Source organism: Seriola aureovittata, chromosome 15 (assembly GCF_021018895.1).
Source record: "Seriola aureovittata isolate HTS-2021-v1 ecotype China chromosome 15, ASM2101889v1, whole genome shotgun sequence".
NCBI classification, from domain to species: domain Eukaryota; kingdom Metazoa; phylum Chordata; class Actinopteri; order Carangiformes; family Carangidae; genus Seriola; species Seriola aureovittata.
In genome coordinates this window covers 26331406-26351273 of record NC_079378.1, presented here as the reverse complement: position 1 = coordinate 26351273, position 19868 = coordinate 26331406, and the positions used below count along the sequence as shown (strand labels likewise).

Sequence of the window (19868 nt, the reverse complement as noted above, 5' to 3'; positions counted from 1 at the left end):
ATATTATGTCAATTACCTACAGTGGGTACGGAAAGTATTCAGACCCCTTTAAATTTTTCACTCTTTGTTTCATTGCAGCCATTTGCTAAAATCAAAAAAGTTCATTTTATTCCTCATTAATGTACACTCAGCACCCCATCTTGACAGAAAAAAACACAAATGTAGAAATGTTTGCAAATTTATTAAAAATAGAAAAACTGAAATATCACATGGTCACATGGTCTTTTGAGCTAGTACAGCCATGAGGCTTCTTGGGAATGATGCAACAAGTTTTTCACATCTGGATTTGGGGATCCTCTGCCATTCTTCCTTGCAGATCCTCTCCAGCTCTGTCAGGTTGGATGGTGAACATTGGTGGACAGCCATTTTCAGGTCTCTCCAGAGATGCTCAATTGGGTTTAGGTCAGGGCTATGGCTGGGCCAGTCAAGAATGGTCACAGAGTTGTTCTGAAGCCACTCCTTTGTTATTTTAGCTGTGTGCTTAGGGTCATTGTCTTGTTGGAAGGTGAACCTTCAGCCAAGTCTGAGGTCCTGAGCACTCTGGAAGAGGTGTTCTTCCAGGATATCTCTGTACTTGGCCGCATTCATCTTTCCTCTAATTGCAAACAGTCGTCCTGTCCCTGCAGCTGAAAAACACCCCCATAGCATGATGCTGCCACCATGTTTCACTGTTGGGATTGTATTGGGCAGGTGATGAGCAGTGCCATAAAGCCCGGACTGGTGGAGGGCTGCAGTGATAGTTGACTTTGTGGAACTTTCTCCCATCTCCCTACTGCATCTCAGCCACAGTGATCTTTGGGTTCTTCTTTAATAATAATAATAATAATAATAATAATAATAATAATAATAATAATAATAATAATACTACTACATTTTATTTAAAGGTGCCTTTCTTGGCACTCAAGGACACCGTACACAGTTACACAAATCGAGATTAAAAACATATTAAAAATTAATTAACAACAATAAAAATGAAATATAACAATACAAAAGTAACAGTAGACAGTAACAATGATGGTTGGAGTGGGACCAAAACAGCTCGAAACCAGCCGGGAGAAGTCGCTGGGCTGTTGCCATGTCTCGGCCAAACAAAGAAAGTCTAGCCCACGGTCTGCGATGATGTCCTGGACGAGATGTCCCCCGCCCGTCAGCGAGCGGATGTCCAGCAGAGCGAAGCCGAGTGAGGTGCCGTCGTAGCCGGCGGTGGTGCGAGCCAACGAGGCCAGGCGGGTCAGCACACCGCGGTCAACAACCCGGCCGGTGGAGCGCGGAGGGCGCCGAGAGCTGGACCAGATGGACCCCACCGCTGCCGAGATGTCACAGTGGAAATTCCGGCGGGACCCTCGGCGAATGCATCTCCGGCGGGGCCGGAAGGCGACGTCCGGGTGAAGGTGGAGTGCCCCAGGCGCAGGTCCAGGCAGGCGACAGCGCAGCCGGAGCATGTCAGCGGCCGAGCACTGAAGCATCACCAGCACTGGCAGGTGGACGGGCAGTAGAAAGAGCCAGACACATACGGAAAAGATGTATGTCCTACCGTCCACATTGTGGACGAGAACTCAGGCAGTGTTCACCAGATAAACGTCAAGTGAGGCTCAAGCCGGAACAGAACAGATGAGCTAACGGTAGGCTAGTTAAGACTCACACGGACGTAGTGCCAGTAGATCGTAGAAATATTCCAAATAAAGGCAATTACAAGGTCCGATTAGGTTTATAGAAACTATAAAATAAGTCAGAACTTCTGAAAAGTTGAAAAAAAAATATTAAAAGTTAAAAAGTTAGGTTACCGGCGATCAGCGGCAGCAAGTTGCGCCAGCGTTCACTCTTGTTGCCAAGGTAACTTTACCTCTTTACCAAGGCTCTTCTCCCACGATTGCTCAGTTTGGCTGGTCGGCCAGGTGTAGGAAGAGTTCTGGTCGTCCCAAACTTCTTCCATTTAAGGATTATGGAGGCCACTGTGCTGCAGAAATTCTTTTGTAACCTTGGCCAGATCTGTGCCTTGCCACAATTCTGTCTCTGAGCTCCTTGGGCAGTTCCTTCGACCTCATGATTCTCATTTGCTCTGACATGCACTGTGAGCTGTAAGGTCTTATATAGACAGGTGTGTGTCTTTCCTAATCAAGTCCAATCAGTTTAATTAAACACAGCTGGACTCCAATGAAGGAGTAGAACCATCTCAAGGAGGATCAGAAGAAATGGACAGCATGTGAGTTAAATATGAGTGTCACAGCAAAGGGTCTGAATACATATGACCATGTGATATTTCAGTTTTTCTTTTTTAATAAATTTGCAAAAATTTCTACATTTTTGTTCTTTTCTGTCAAGATGGGGTGCTGAGTGTACATTAATGAGAAATAAAATGAACTTTTTTGATTTTAGCAAATGGCTGCAATGAAACAAAGAGTCAAAAATTTAAAGGCGTCTGAATACTTTCCGTACCCACTGTATGTGCAATAATAACTGAGTATATGGATTCACTCTGCTTTTATACTTCTGTTAATTTTTTTGTTTTTATTTATATGTTTGGAATGTGTCTACCTTAGTTTTGCCATTACATGTACTTATGTTTACTCTGTGTATTACTCCATGTACCACTGGAGACATGTAATTTTGTTGTACAGTGTGCAATGACAATAAAGGCTCTGAATTGAATTGAATTGAATTGAAATGTAAACAGTGATATAAGACATGAGGACCTCTCAGCCACTTTTATTTTGTCAGTGTGGCTTAAAGCCCAGGTAAGAATTGTTTTGTTTTTTTTTAGGGGCGTTGTGTGGCGTAGTGGTCTAAGCAGGTGCCCCATGTGTAGAGGCTACAGTCCTCGCTGCAGTTGGCCCCGGTTTCGAATCCCGCATCGGATGGCCTTTCGCTGCATGTCATTCCCCCTCTCTCTGCCTCCCCGTTTCCTGTCTCTCTCCACTATACTGTCAAATAAAGGCATAAAAAGCCCCCCAAAAGAATATATATATATAAAAAAAAAAAAAGAATTGTTAGTTTTTCATCGTATCTTAAGGGAACATTTATTATTTATTAGGGCCCGAGCGCCAAGGGTGCCAGGGCCAGAATGGTCCCTTCAGTGAGATAATTGGTCCTATCAAAGGACTTAATGCTTATTTTTCAAATCTTTCGAAATTTTCATTTTATGAACATGTTTTTGAGGTCTTTAGGATGCATATTAACTCACAAAAACTTTGCATACGTTAGTACTAGTGAGTAGTTTGATTTGATATTGCAATTGGGCATGTTGGCTCTACAGCACCCCCTAATTACTGAGAGTGTTTTTGAGATGCTAGGAGTGGTCAAAAACTCACAAAACTGCACATACATCGAAACTCGCATATATGTCAATATTTGATATGGATGTTGGTATTGGGTGTGGCAAAAAGGGCACAAGGGCACCCTCCAGCAGCACTACACCAGATCTCGTTGTGACAGACTCACACATCCACAGTAGAGAGAAAAGAAGAAATATATTAAAAGATCTATCTCATGTTTTATGAATCGATATCGGAGTATTCAAATGAAGATCGATTTTAATCACAGAATCAATTTTCAGCCTAGCCGTAGTCATCAGTGTAGAGGATGAAGAGCAGAAGTGAAAGGACACATCCCGAGTGAGGAGCCAGTTGAGGTGTGTAAGAGGTTTGAGAAGGTATTGTTGACCAGCACTCTGTGACCTGTTGGTGTCAGGCCGGCACTCAAAGCAGGACTCAGATGCAGAGATTGCCGTCAACTGCCGTGACTGGAGGCTCCGGCACAATGGGTGGGTTATGGGTCTGCTGCAGGTGTCCGAGCAGATCCTGCACTTGGGATGAAAGTTAACCCAACTGTGTGACCATCGCCACCTGAAACTCCTCCTGGCGGGAGAGTCGGGCCTCCTGTGCGTGCAGCGCGGCCGTCAGCTGGCCAGTCTCTGCTGAGTCCATACTGGCCAGAGTGTACTGTCAGGCCGGGACTCAAAGTAGGACTCAGATGCAGAGATTTATGAAACAATAGGCTTTTATTGAATTCACCGGAGACCTCAGACAGTGTGATAAACAAATGGCTATAAAAAAGGCTAGACACTAACTCTGAATTCTGAGGATCAAAAAAAACTTCAGGAGGAGGAAGAAGGCTCTAATCAAAAGAAACAAACCGATTAACACAAAACGCTCTGTACGGAGGAAAAATCTGACTAAAAAAAAATAAACCAAAATAATCTACTCACGCTACTAAGTGGGATTCTAGAGTAATTAATAACTTGGCCACACAAAATAAAAATCACTCATACCGAGGATAGACTAAGATCTATGGAAATAGATCCATAGATCTATTTGTAAATTTTTCCATAGCTAAAGTTCATAGCCCTTTGTTTTCCCTCGAGGCAAGAAAATACAAACAAAAATTCACTCTTAAAGAGGAAAAACAAAAGGGCTATGAACCTAAACTATGGCAAGAATTTACAAACAAAAAAATCACTCTTAACGAGGGAAAACAAAGGGCTATGAACTTTAGCTATGGAAAAATTTACAAATAAAAAAATCACTCTTCTCGAGGTACATACAGCTTACTTTGGCGATTACTATGGCTGTGGGCATGGACAAAGGCTCTGGTGCAGGTCGAGGACGAAGACACTCTGGCACAAGACAAGGGGAACACAGACTATTTAAACACATGGATGGAAATAGGGGACAGGTGGAAACACTTAGGGCAATCAGACTGAGACACATGAGGAAGGGCAAGTGACCTGAAACGAGAGGAGAATTACTTTTCAAAATAAAACAGGAAATGACAGAACAAAACAAACCCAGGACAAGACAACCTCACCACGGTGTGACAGAACCCCCCCTCATAGGACCGGCTACCAGACGATGGTCGCGGTCGAAGTCATTAATGAGACTACGGTCCACGATGAACCGTGACGGGATCCACTGTCTCTCCTCCAGGCCGTACCCCTCCCAGTCCACCAGGTACTGTTTGCCCCGGCCCCTGTAGCGAACAGCCAGCAGCCGTTTAACCTTGTAGACAGGACCCCCGTCTATCACCTCAGGAGGAGGAGGGGTCGGGAAGGACGGAACCAAGGGACTCTCCTTGGCCGGCTTGACCTGACTGACATGGAAGGTGGGGGCGAGGCAGGTGGAGACGGACAGCTGCAGGACCGATGACCTTGGTAATGGGGAAGGGACCCAAATCACGGTGCCAGTTTCTTGGAGGGGACCCGGAGGTGAAGATTCTTGGCAGAGAGCCACACCCTTTGACCCGGCTGGTAGGCAGGTGCGGTCCGCCACTTTCTTGGTCCGGTCCCCTTGGCGGATAAGCACCTGCCGTGCAGCAGCCCAGATGCCTCGGCAGCGGCAGATGGGACCGTGACTTCGGGCTCCTGGGCAGCGAACACAGGAGGTTCATAACCATAACCACACTTGAAGGGCGAAAAACCTGTGGCAGACGTGGGCAGAGAGTTGTGGGCGTACTCGACCCAGACCCGGTGTTTGCTCCATGTCGAGGAGTTCTGGGACACTAGACAACAGAGGCCGGTTTCCAGCAGCTGATTAAGGTGTTCGGTCTGGCCGTGAGCCTCCGGGTGGTAGCCCGAGGTCAGACTGGCCTTGGCTCCGATGAGCCGGCAAAACTCCAGAACCGTGACATGAACTAGGGCCCCCGGTCCGAGACGATGTCCTTGGGAAAACCGTGAATCCTAAAAACATGGTCAATCATGATTTCAGCTGTTTCCTTGGCTGAAGGCAGTTTTGACAGGGCAATAAATCTGACCATTTTCGAAAATCTATCCACCACAGTGAGGACTGTAGTGTTACCTTGAGAGACCGGGAGCCCCGTGACGAAGTCCATATGTGGCAAGAGTGGCGGTCATAGGATGAGTTTGTTGCCGAACAACGCCACCTGGGGAATTGCACCCCAGGAAATAACAACAATATTTATAAACAAAAGCTAAAAGCTACGCAAGTTGGTAATCACCACGGGGCAAAGACGATGTTCATAATACAAACTTTATTCAACAATGATTACTAAAAGAATGTTCCATGGATGCTGTCTACTCACATAATGTTAGACACAGGGCCATAAGAGAAGGGGGAATGGACAGTGCTGGGTTACCTCGGCGGCCCAAAACCAATGCACTTTACCACTACACACACGCACACAAACAAAACAATAATAAGTAATAAAGTAAATAACAAAATAATCTAACTAACAGGCAATTAACAATCTACAAAAGAAATCAAACTCAATAAAACGGTACTCAATTGAATAATCATCTTAACAAAACAAAAAGAATTAAATATCAAATAGAACACAAACAACAATACAAAAGAAATCAAATGAAATTAAATCAATGTTCAAAATAACTAAATACTTGTATAAACCAATAAACAAAAACAGCGGCAAAGACTGCTACAACAGCCGCATCGACACAGCGGTAAGTAGACAGTGGAACCAAATACTAGTAAAATCAAACAAACAATAAAACAAATAGTAAAACCATGTAGACCAATAGAGCCAAAACAGCAACGCCGTCCAGCGAGCCGTGGCGATGAATCAGTTTCCAAATCGACCTCACCAGCGCAGCGTCACAGCAGGCCAAGCAGCGGAGTTACTCCCCGACTTCTGCCTGATCCAAACATGAGGATGCACAAACCCTCGCAAGGGGCTTCCAGCGGGGCAGCCCGGTCCCCACAGTGACAGTAATCCGGCACCTGTACACTGCAGAACAAGCGTGCGCCACGATGGCCAACACGCCAGACAGCGCTCCGGTGTGTTCACAGCCACACCACAATGGCTCCTCCACACCTGCACCGGTCACACCAAACCACACCACCACAGTGGACGAATGGCCCCGGAAGAGAAGAGAGAGGGAGAGGCGGATGGAAGCAGACCTGTATTTAAAAGGTGTGGCACTGCCCAGCAATCAGTGGGACAAAAACCACAGCGCTGCACCAGGAGGGGCAAGGAACAGCACACCTGCTACACATTGATATGTCAGCCCACGGTCTGGAGGGAATGGGCAGTGGCTGCAGAAGCCCCATACGTGACCCGGAGGAAATCTTGTTCCTCGCAAAGACCAAACATGCCTCGACGTACTTCCGGACCTCCGATTCCATGGACGGCCACCAGAACCTCAGAGAGATGGCAAACCCCGTCCGCCGAACTCCCGGATGACAGGAAAGCAGTGAGAATGGGCCCAATGAATCACCTGTGGGCGCAGATCGACAGGGACAAACAATCGATTCTCTGGGCACCCACTAGGTGGCGGAGCTTCACCATTAGCTTGCTTAACCTCATTTTCTATCTGCCAAGATACCGCTCCAACCACACAGGTCAGTGGGAGGATAGGCTCTGGTTCTTTGGCTACAGGCTCAGGGTCGTAGAGACGTGACAGGGCATCGGGCTTGACGTTTCGGGACCCCGGCCTATAAGAAAGAGAAAAGGAGAAGTGGTTAAAAAACAGTGCCCACCTGGCCTGGCGAGAATTGAGTCTCTTGGCTTTGCGTATGTATTCCAGGTTCTTCTGATCAGTCCAGACGATGAACGGGTGCTCAGCTCCCTCCAACCAGTGTCTCCACTCCTCCAGAGCCACCTTAACCGCCAACAACTCCCGGTTGCCGACATCGTAGTTCTCTGGACAGTTGCCGTCACAGGAAGGCTCAGGGATGCATCTTCCCATCCTGCTCTGACCGCTGCGAGAGGACAGCCCCAATCCCCTCATTGGACGCATCCACCTCTACCACGCATTCCGGCATGGTGAGGATCAGCGCCGTGGTGAAGCGGGACTTCAGATTCTGGAAGGCAGCCTCTGCCTCTGGTGACCAGGAGAAAACGCACCTTTGAGGAGGCGAGTGCATGGAGAGGAGCCGCTATTGCGCTGAAGCCTCTGATGAACCGCCTGTAAAAGTTAGCAAAACCAAGGAATTGCTGAACTTTTTTTTTTTTAAGTATATTTTTTGGGCTTTTATGCCTTTATTTGATAGCACACAGTAGAGAGACAGGAAATGGGGAGGCAGAGAGGGGGTATGACATGCAGTAAAGGGCCGTCCGATGCGGGACTCGAACCGGGGCCGACTGCAGCGAGGACTGTAGCCTCTACACATGGGGCGCCTGCTTAGACCACTACGCCCCATTGCTGAACTTTTTTGCGGCTATCAGGTGTGGGCGATTTGACTACAGCGCTAACTTTAGCCGGATCCATCTGCACCCTTCCAGGGGCTACGATGAAGCCCAGGAAGGAGATGGTATCGGCGTGAAACTCGCTCTTTTCGGCTTTGACACAAAGTCTATGGTTCAATAGTCTTTGTAGTACTGCTGCTACGTGTTTTCTATGAGTGTCTAGGTCAGGTGAGTAGATGAGAATGTCATCAAGGTAAACATACACAAAGTGGTCAAGGAAGTCCTTTAGCACATCATTAATCATGGCCTGGAAGACAGCAGGAGCATTAGTGAGGCCGAACGGCATAACTAGGCATTCATAATGACTGCTAGGGGTGTTGAACCCCGTTTTCCATTCGTCCCCCTCCCTGATCTAATTTTGTAAATATCTTGGCCTGTTGGAGTTGATCAAACACAGATGACATGAGGGGCAAAGGGTAGCGGTTCTTGATAGTAATGTCATTGAGGGGGCTGTAGTCGATACATGGTCTTAGCAGGTGACGAAGAAGGACGAATGAGCCCCGCCTTCAGTGACGACTCAGTGTAGTCTTTCATGGCATGTCGTTTGGACCCTGACACAGCCCGAGTACAGCCGCCCCTTGGGAATGGTGGATCCAGGGATGAGGTCGATGGCGCAGTCATATGGTCGATGTGGTGGAAGTTACGTGGCCTTGACTTTATTAAAAACCTCCTTGAAGTGGTGGTAACAGGTGGGTACCGAAGTCAAATTGGGGTACTGGGAGTCTGTAACAGGGTGAGCAGAAACAGAATTTATGACCGTGGTAACCTTCCCCCGAGTCTTGTCCCGCAGACACTCTCTCTCAAAGACCACCCCCCACCCCAAGATTTTGCCCGTAGGCCAGTCTATGTGGGGGTTGTGGCGAGTGAGCCATGGATGTCCCAATACCAGGGTGCGTCCAGGTGAGTTAAACAGGTAAAAGTTCATCAATTCACTGTGGTTATCTATGGTAATGGCTATGGGTTCAGTGACGTATGTGATCGTGAACAGTGCGTTCCCATTTAGGGCCCTTGCCATGATGAGTTGTGAGATAGCTTCAGTTTTCAACCCAAGCTTCTTGGCTAACCCCCAGTCCATTAAGCTCTCATCAGCCCCCGAGTCAATTAAAACGTTCATTTCTGTGACTGTGGTGTTGTGTGTTACCTTGATGGCGGTCAAACTGTGTGAAAGAGAACCTGAGGTTGAGAACTGGCTCTCTCCCCCCCCCCCCCGAGCTGCCTTGACTGGGCAGGCGGCCACAAGATGTCCAGGTTCCCCGCAGTAGAAGCACCGGCCCTCCTTGAGGCGACGTTGTCGCCAGCGGTCGTCGGTACCTCTCCGGCGATGGTTGGCCTCCACGATGCTGATGGAGTTCCTGAATCCGGTTATCTGTCCGGATGGCTAGGGCGATGAGGGAGTCCAGGTCCGCAGGCAGGTCCAAGGGCACCAGTAGCTCCTGTATGGGAGCAGACAGTCCTTTCAGGAACACATCATAGAGAGCTGTGGCGTTCCATCCTCTCTCCGCTGCCAGGGTGCGGAAGCAGATGGCGTAGTCACATACCGAGCTATTACCCTGCATCAGCCCGCTCAATTCTCTTTTCCCTGTCTGTTGACACCGGATAAAAAGTCCTCTGTAGAGTGGCTTGAAATACTGGAGTGGCAAAGTGGGGAGTCACGCCCCCACTCTGCTGTGGCCCATGCTCTCGCTCTCCCGGTCAGGTGAGACACCATGAACGCAATCTTGGACCGGTCTGTGGTAAATGAGGAATGCCTTACAAAGTCCTGGCTCCCTGGAGAAGCGCTCCAGGGGTGCCAGCCTGATCCCTGTTCCGGCAATGGGTTCAGCCTGAACAGGAGCAACTGCCGTGACTGGAGGCTCCAGCACAATGGGTGGGTTATGGGTCTGCTGCAGGTGTCCGAGCAGATCCTGCACTTGGGATGAAAGTTGACCCAACTGCGTGACCATCACCACCTGAAACTCCTCCTGGCGGGAGAGTCGGGCCTCCTGTGCATGCAGCGCGGCCGTCAGCTCGCCAGTCTCTGCTGAGTCCATATTGGCCAGAGTGTACTGTCAGGCCAGGACTCAAAGTAGGACTCAGATGCAGAGATTTATGAAACAATAGGCTTTTATTGAATTCACCGGAGACCTCAGACAGTGTGATAAACAAATGGCTATAAAAAAGGTTAGACACTAACTCTGAATTCTGAGGAACAAACAAACATTCCAGGAGGAGGAAAAAGGCTCTAATCAAAAGAAACAAACCGATTAACACAAAACGCTCCGTACGGAGGAAAAATCTGACTAAATAAAAATAAACTAAAATAATCTACTCACGCTACTAAGCGGAGCATCTAGAGTAATTAATAACTAGGCTACACGAAATAAAAATCACTCATACTAAGATCTATGGAAATAGGCTAAGGCAAGAAATACAAACAAAAATTCACTCTTAAAGAGGAAAAACAAAAGGGCTATGAACCTAAACTATGGCAAGAATTTACAAACAAAAAAATCACTCTTAACGAGGAAAAACAAAGGGCTATGAACTTTAGCTATGGAAAAATTTACAAACAAAAAATCACTCTTCTCGAGGTACATATGGCTTACTTTGGCGATTACTATGGCCATGGACAAAAGCTTGGGTGCAGGACGAAGACACTCTGGCACAAGACAAGGGGAACACAGACTATTTAAACACATGGAGGGAAATAGGGGACAGGTGGAAACACTTAGGACAATCAGACTGAGACACATGAGGAAGGGCAAGTGACCTGAAACGAGAGGAGAATTACTTGACAAAACAAACCCAGGAAAAGACAACCTCACCACGGTGTGACAGTTGGTAAGAAAGTCCATTATCCACAGGATTAGTTGGCCATCTAGGTGTAGGTCGGTGATGAGTTTCTCAGTGTTGGTGCAGTGCTCTGCCTCACACATGGGCACCATTGTGTTGGGCATTGGCTATCATAAATTAAGAAAATATTAATATTAAAAATATTATTATTAATCAGTAACGTTTAAATGAATCTCCATCCTAAAATGAAGCAATATCATACAAGAGGGAGTGATGGTGTACTGATTATCATCATGGCTGTAATACGATCAAGTTTTCAAACATTGGCTACTGTTGGAGAAAAAAGTCCAGGTCCAGGCTAGAGTCTAAGACTAGACCTCTTCAGCAACATTTAACTTCAACAAAACTGCACTTTTACTGGAGCAAAAAAAAAAAAAGAAAAAAAAAAGTCATTGGAGATGGTCAGAGTCCAATGCAAAAGAATTTATTCTTTCAGAAGAAAAGAAAAAAAGCGAGATCAGATCTGGGTCCGAATTGAAAACACTCATACTCATACTTACTTGAGTAATCCTTCTTTCTTAGGTGGGCTCTCCACCTATTTTCTAAAGTGAACCTATCAATGCTATGGCAACAGTTAGCCTGTGTAGATGCATAGAGAAGGCAAATCCAAGATATAAATTTATCCCCAAATCCGAATCTTTTGAGTACTGAAAAAAGATATTCCCACTCTACTCGATCAAATCCTTAAACAGATTATTTATAAAATGGGGATGATCCAAATTTTGCTGTGTATATATATATTCACTAGCACCCCTGCATTTTGTAATAGCAGGCCTACAATAATCAAGTATCTGCCATTTTCATCCGCGACAACGGTTTTTGGGAAAATTTGACACTTTTATTAATCTTAATTGTTACCGCTTTGGCTTTAGAAATGAAATAAGAAAAATATTTGCAGCCCATCTGTATGAGAATCTAACATAGTCTTTATTGCATTGATGGATGTATTGTAATAAAGCTATGTCAGTATGAAGGCATTTCAAAAACAAACAAAAAAAAAAAGCCAAGTTTTTAACAATATCAAAATACTAAATCTGAAAACTTACTTAACTTGTTATTTTGTATTGAAATTGGCAACTTTTCAATTGTCAAAAGACCTGGTCTCAAATTACCATGTTTATCTTAAAAGAACAGAAATATCCCCAATATCAGTTTTATTATATTTACAGAAAAAAAGGAAACAACTGTACATTTGCAACAGTAATTAGAGGGTTGATCCCCTTGTAAACACTGCTACTTTCATTAGGGAAGAGACTGACAAAAAAATACCTATACTGTCAAGCCTAGTATTTTAAATATAAAGATGCTCAAATCAGGAAAGTTACCTGGCTTGTCCAGAGTAGGTGTGTATATCAAATAAAATAAAATAAAATTAGCCAAGTGTAGAAACAGGATATGATCCCAAAATACCATGTTATTATCTTACAAAAACATCACCAGCCTCAGGAATTAGTTGTGTTGTATATACAGAGGATAAACTGTGCTTGTAAACCATTAATTATAGAATTGACCCACTTGGAAACACTTTCAGTGTGTCATGTAACAAACTATATCGTCCCATATTGCCTGTGTGTATTCTAAATGGTCAACAAAGTTATCTGATCAACACCTCAATTATCAAGAGATACAATCTTAGTCCCCATCTGCCTTAAGAGAGTTGATAAATGCCTTGGCCTTGTCTGACAAACTCCTTTTCCTCACCTTTGTATGTAACTATTAGATGGCATGCTGCAGTACACCAAAGTGTAAACCTGGGATCTCTTGGGGCTGCTGTCGGACATCATTGAACGCTACAAGTTCACGGGCTATTTTGGCCATGAGGTCCAGAAATATGGAGACATTTATGTCTTGAATCTTCATCTCCCTCAATCCCCTCACTTTCCGAAGAATGTCAGCACAGAGTAGTAATGTAATCTGGCTATAACTGCATGAGGACGTTCTCCCGATTTGGGCTTTGGCTGAAGTTTGGTGGGCTCCGTCGAGTTGGGTTACTGTCTCAAGCTGGAAAGCCTCTTTGAGCAGGGTGGCCACTGCAGCAGTAGTGTAGAGACTGGCATCTTGGGGAATACCCACAATCCTAATATTATTGCGTGGTGAGTGGGACTCCAAGTCTTTATTTTTTTTCAAGTTTGACAATTTGCGCAGAGTGAAGTGCCACTGTTCCATGGAACACTGTGATGTTGTCTGTAGAAGTGTACAGAGACTGTAGAAGTGGACAGAACTGTCTTTTAGCCCTGTAAAGTAGGTTTAATTGTTGCTATGCTGTTAGCCAACTTTATTTATGGCCTGCAGCACAGTTTGGTAGATAATAAGTCATCCCCCAAAGCAGTTTTCAACTCGGTTTTGAAGATTTGTGCAATCTCTCTGAGGAATGAGGAGAGAAGCCTCACCTATTGTAGCCTCTACCAACATGGAGGAAGTTTCCTAGCTAGGTAAGTCTCTCTGAGAACCTATTATCCTTAGCATGACCATGTTGAGCTAACCGCAGATGCAGTGTATGCAGTAAATCAATCAAGCAGGCACAATCAACTTACGTTGACTGTGCCAAAACAGCGCTGATGAAAAGGTGCCAAAAACCTTTAAGGTGGGCTAATTCTGCAGGAGCTCAATGTGTGTCTTACTCCATTGACTGCTACGCTGGAAGTCAGCATCACAAATTTGCATCATCATCATCATCTTTTATTTTGATCAATTTAAATATTAACTGAAACTGGTCAGATAATGTTTTTGCGATGTTGAAGAAGGCACAGTTGTGGAAAGTACATTACTAGGATTAATGTGTTTATTAAAAAGTTGGTTATATAATTGCTAACACACTTGGCTTATTAGATAAGCTCTCAAAGGAAAAGGTTAGGAAAGCAACCCTAACCCCCTAAACCTAACCCCTTAAAGAAGAACCCTGTATGGGATTTTCAGTAGCTTGTGTCTTAATGGACCAGATAAAGGTGCCCTGATGCTCCACGGAAAAAATGGCTTCACTTCCTGAGAGATAAACCTGCAGATGACTCATGGACATGACTTGTATCACTGAGAGCCTGGGACTCTTTTGTTTCACAGATAGAAGGGAGGAAAAACATTGCTATTCACAACAAACTCACACTGAAGCTGCAAGAATGTGACCCACAGAATAGAAATCAAGTTTTTACATAGTTTTAGGAAAACCCATCCTCATACAGTGAACAGCCATTTTGTCATCCTATTGTGTAGTTTTATGATTCATTAAATGGCAAAAGGAGTCAAGCACAACTTTACTGACATTGCACTGCTGCATACATGGCAGACTGTAATTGTAAGCTTAATCCAGTCTAATGCTCAATTTTGCTTCTCTTTCACATTGCAGCTAGCTGTAATCAAAATGTTGGAGTATGTGACTTAAAATAATTGGTACGATACCACTGATCAATTGCACAAAAACATTATAATGGAGAAAACAACAAAAAACCCTTAGTACTCCCTGCATCCCTCTATCAGCATGTGGATTAACAGGTACTGTTGTAAAGATGTTGTATGAATTAAGCAAGATTTTGTATCAACATTTCTGCTAGATCAACCGTTGACAGCACTATTCACAACACTTTATGCATTCCTTAAATCATCTGACTGCAGGCTGAGCAGATGAATCTCTGGTACGTAAGAAATTTTGGTCAGCTCTCTGCATCAGTTCTTATTTCCCACATGGCTGCTAATGAACTGTCATGAGAATATTTATTATTATATTATAACAATGATGTTTAGTGGACTGATGAAACTAAGTTTGAAGATTTTAGGAAAAACATGCAGCACTATGTATGGCGTAAAAAATTCACTGGGCAATTCTATAAAGGAAGAATGCTCCAAAATTCTTCCTTAACATTATATTGCTCTGATCAGCACCTACTGCAATGTTGAATGTTTAATGGGTGTTTTCAAGAAACACACAAAAGATTATTTAAGATGATTGAAAATGATAGTTTATGTGATATTAGATTAATAAATATACAGTTTATAGTGATAGAACTACAAACCATCTAGGCCTTGTGACTGCCTACCAACTGGCCAAAGACATACCATCCTCTGCTTAAAGAATTCTAAGGACTATACACGTGCATACACCATTAGCGGGGGGTTGCAGCTCTAAAGTGTATTAAAGGTATTACACATGCTCATATCCTCGTAAATACATAGAGGTCACTCACAGCTTCGTCGTCCATCAGGTCAGCCAGGACAAAGCAGCGATACTGCTGCTGGCCAGGGAGGGGTTTGTTGTAGTAGCCATTGTATTTCTTCTCATCACCCAGAGTGAAGATCTCAGGCAGAACCTCCAGTTTGGCAGTGATGAAGGGCTGCAGGAAGTCCTGGCTCTGTCTCCTCTTTCTCTGCACACTGCTGTTAGCACCGGCCTCAAGGAGCTGCCAGAGGGATGACACAGTAAGAGAGTCTGGAATGGACATATCACAAAGAGGCATGGAAAATAACACGACCGAACAAATTGATATGTGTAGAAGAAGGTTTTTTTTGTGCTTACCTCCACACAGACAATAAGGGACAGTAAAATATACTTCCCACATTATTTCTTTAAATACTTATTTTCTGTTTTATTTATTTATCTTTTTTTCCAAGTAATTTTATGGTTGCCAATCCTATCCATAATCTGTGACTTTTATATTCCTCCACATCTGTCCAACAACTTTCTTTCAAAGTGTCAAGGGTTTTGTGGTAAGTAGGACCCAAATGCAGCCAAAACTTGGGGAACGGTGCAGACAGGTTTATTAACCAACATAACAGACATGAACAGACGACGTGAACCCCCCAGCTACCATTACTCCTTCTCATCCAAATCCACTGACTGGATCTTGCTGCCTCATCTGACATGTCCTTTACAATTTTCCTCACACTCTGTCCACTTGCTCCTAACTCCCTTATCAAAGAGACAACAGACCTTGCTACAAATCCTCTACATCCTACTTCCACTGGACAAATCCTAACTTTCCATCCTCGCTGCTCTGCTTCTGCCCCTAACTCTGCATACCTGAGCTTTTTCCTTTCATATGCCTTTTCAACTAAGGCCTCCCACGGAACAGTCAGCTCTATGAAATATACTTTCATTCTACTCCTAGACCACAAGACTATATCAGGCCTTAGCTTTGTAATGGCTATTTCCTGGGGAACAACAAGCTTTCCTCCTAAATCTACCTGCATTTCCCAATCACAAGCACCTTCTAAGCTGCCTTGCCTTCTTGTTGTCTTACCAACTTTCTCTCCCTCTTGAACAAACTTGATTGCAACTTTCTTTGTTTTAGGTCCTCCTAAATTTGCCTGCCTCCGTAACTCTTCAATTCCTGCAGCTAAGCTTTTTAGAACTTGGTTATGTCGCCACGTATACCTGCCTTGCGACAGACTAACCTTACACCCTGACAGAATGTGCTTTAAAGTTGCAGTACCTGAACACAATGAACATAGTCTCCATTTACCCAGAGTTTTAGGTTCTGGGGAGTTGGCAGTACATCATAAGTTGCCCCTATCAAGAATCTAATACTACTTTCCTCCATGCTCCAGAGTTCTTTCCAGCTAAGCTTTTTCTTGTCTACACCTTCCCAATTCACCCACTGTCCCTGCTTAGCCTGGGCCACTGCCTTAGCACCCCTTAATAATTCCTCCTGTCTACGAACCTGCTCCACGACTAGCTTTCTCTTCTCCTTGGGACCTGCTCTACTCCACACCGGTTTGCTTGGGCCAAGCCCCAAGCCTCCCCGGCCTATTTGGACATTACCCACAATCTCTGTATGCCTAAGCGTTGCTTCTGCCTCCTGCACTGCGATTCTTGGATTCCACTTTCTCCCCTTGATTGGGTTTGGAACCACCTTACTAACTACCGCATCTTTGCTCCCAGATAACAGGAGCTCTTTCCTAACCTTGGTACATTTAAACTCCTCCACTAGACTAGTTACTGGGAGCTGAAGTATGCCTTTCCCATACAGTGCTTAAACATCTAGGAACACCTAGCCACTTCCTAATGTAAAAGCTAACTAATTTTTCCATTTTTTCTGCAGTGGATATTGGAATCTTATATACAGACAGTGGCCACATCAGCCTGGGAAATAACCCAAACTGCAGACACCACAGTTTCAACTTTCCTGGAAGCCCTGATTTATCTATTCTATCCAGTCCCTCAGCAACATCCTTCCGAAACTGCACTACCTGTTCTCCGTCATTCAAGTCTGCCTTGTACCACCTACCTAGACTCTTTACTGATTTTTCCCTAATTATTGGAATTTCCTCTTCATCTATTACAAACTTCCTATCACTTAACTTCCCTCTGCTTATTGAGATACTTCTAGACTTACTAGGCTTGATTTTCATACTAGCCCACTTTAAGTTTTTATTAAGTCTCTCAAGTACTCTTTTCATACATGGCACCGTTGTAGTTATCAACGTCATGTCATCCATGTAGGCCCTAATTGGTGTAAGGCGCATCCCATCCTGCCGCCTCTCTCCACCTACAACCCACTTAGAAGCTCTAATGATTACCTCCATCGCCATTGTGAATGCCAATGGAGAAATCGTGCACCCTGCCATAATGCCTATTTCTAGCCTCTGCCATCCTGTTGTGAAGCCTGCTGTGCTTAAGCACAGCCTAATATCTTGGAAATACAATTTTACTAAATTAACCACTACTCCAAGAACTTTAAAATAATCAAATGCCTCCCAAATAAGGCTATGTGGCACTGAACCAAACGCATTTGTTAAATCCAAAAATATGACATTCAAGTCCCTTTTCTCTGTCTTGGCTGCCTGAATCTGATGCCAAATCATGCTAGTGTGCTCTAAACATCCTGCGAACCCTGGTATTCCTGCCTTCTGTACTGCAGTATCAATTAAGCTATTCCTTTCTAAATAACTAGTTAATCTCCGTGCGACTACGCTAAAGAAGATCTTCCCCTCTACAGTTAGGAGAGAGATCATTCGAAACTGACTCAGGTCTGAGGATTCCTTCTCCTTTGGGATAAAAACACCTCCTGCCCTACGCCATGCTCTGGGAATAACCTGTTTCTCCCAAACTATTCTTAATTGCCTCCACAAAAACTTTAGGATATCAGGTGTGCTTTTATAAACCCGGTAGGGGACTCCATTTGGCCCTAGGGCCGAAGAAGCCTTTGCACGCCTGACTACCTCCTCAACCTCCTTCCACCTGGGTGGTCTAACATCCATCTCATGATCTATCTTTCCTACTGTTGTGATAAACCAGAGGGATCATTTAAGGTTAGACAAAGCTTTTACACAAGACTGATGACTGTCACAGTACTTCTCCATTTGCATCTAACATAACATAAACATGGGTCATTAAAACTGATAAGTGTCAGGCTCGGGACACAAGGTAGAACCCAAAACCACGATCCGAGAGGCAGTTGACAATCAGGCAGTTTATTGTACAACTCAATAACAATCCAACAACAGCGTTCCAAAAACAGACTGGCAAGCCCAATGGAGACAGGCGATGGATCCAGTGGGAAAAAGCAGAGACGTGGTCAGGCGGGCAGGGTGAAAACACAGGCAGGCAGGACAAGGCAAAGGTACCGACAGGGAACAGGCAGGTCTCAGGAAATGGGTCACAAAAAAAGGTCTCTCTCAAAGTAGCAATCAAGATAACGCTGGTAAGTAACTCACTATGGAAGAAACAAACTGGCAAAGTGAAAAGGGACAAACCGGGCATAAATACTGTGGGGATAACAAAACACAGGTGACACACATCAGGGAAAAAGCAGGTAATCACCCAGGAGGAAGTAAAGACACAAGAGGGAAACTACCAAAATAAAAATATAGAAATAGGTATCTCTTAATTCTAGTAAGTTCTTGTTTGTGACAGTATTGTTATCTCCTCACCACCTGCCCCAGCATCTATTGTGTATGTGTATCTATTGTCTACAGTGCAACATTCATGCTGCTGAATGCCCACTCACTTAACAATAAATCACTACTCACCCATGACATCATCACTGAAAATGTACTTAACTGAGACATGGCAAAATCAGCAGGAATTTATGTCACTTGATCAAGCCACTCTCTCAGGCTTTGTGTACATACAGAAGCTTCACTCCAAGGGTTGTGGCGGTGGGTTGGATCCCCCAACACCTTGGTGGATGGACAGGTTGCCCACTACGATGCAGCCATATCTGGCAGCCTCGACTCCCTTGCCCCCCTCAAAACCTGGACTCCCGCCCTACCCCCTGGTTCACCACAGAACCTCATAACTTGAAGACCACTGGCCGCAGACTGGAGAAGCTCTATAAGATATGTGGCCTCACTGTCCACCTTGAGGCTTACTTAGCCCCCTTGACCCACACCCCCCAGCCCCACCCTACGAGTGCCCCTGACCTCCGCTATAAGTTTCTGGACTTCTTCCAGGAAAATGTTGACTCTATCCATCTGCAGCTTCTAGCACTTGCCCTCCACACACATCAGCTTCAGGGCATTGCTCCCCCTGCTGCTCTCCCTCTCCTGCTCTCTGGACCCCATGCCCACAGCTTTGGTCAAGGCACCTGCTCTGTGCCCCCTCATGGTGGACATCATCAACTTCTCCTTGGAATCTAGTTTGGTACCTTCCAGCTTGAAAATTCTCACTCCTATTCTCAAGAAGCCAGGTCTGGACCCCAATGACCTCAGCAACTACCAACTGATCTCCTACCTTCTTTTCCTGGAAAATCCTAAAATCCTGTAAAGAGTAGTGGCTGCCCAACTCCATCAACACATGTCCTCCCATGAGCTCTATGAACCCTTTCAATCCGGCTTCAGAGCACACCACAGCACAGACGACATCCTCATCAAAATTACGAATGGATTATTGGAGGATTCAGCTCCACCTCTGCCACAGTCAACTACGGTATGCCTCAAGGCTCTGTGCTTGG

General features: G+C 44.9%; 1 pseudogene; it reads right to left on the bottom strand.

Moving 5' to 3' along the window:
• Positions 1-19479, bottom strand: part of LOC130182836 (receptor-type tyrosine-protein phosphatase F-like) — a 58810-nt pseudogene extending 39331 nt beyond the window's left edge.
• Positions 19480-19868: the final 389 nt, after the last annotated feature.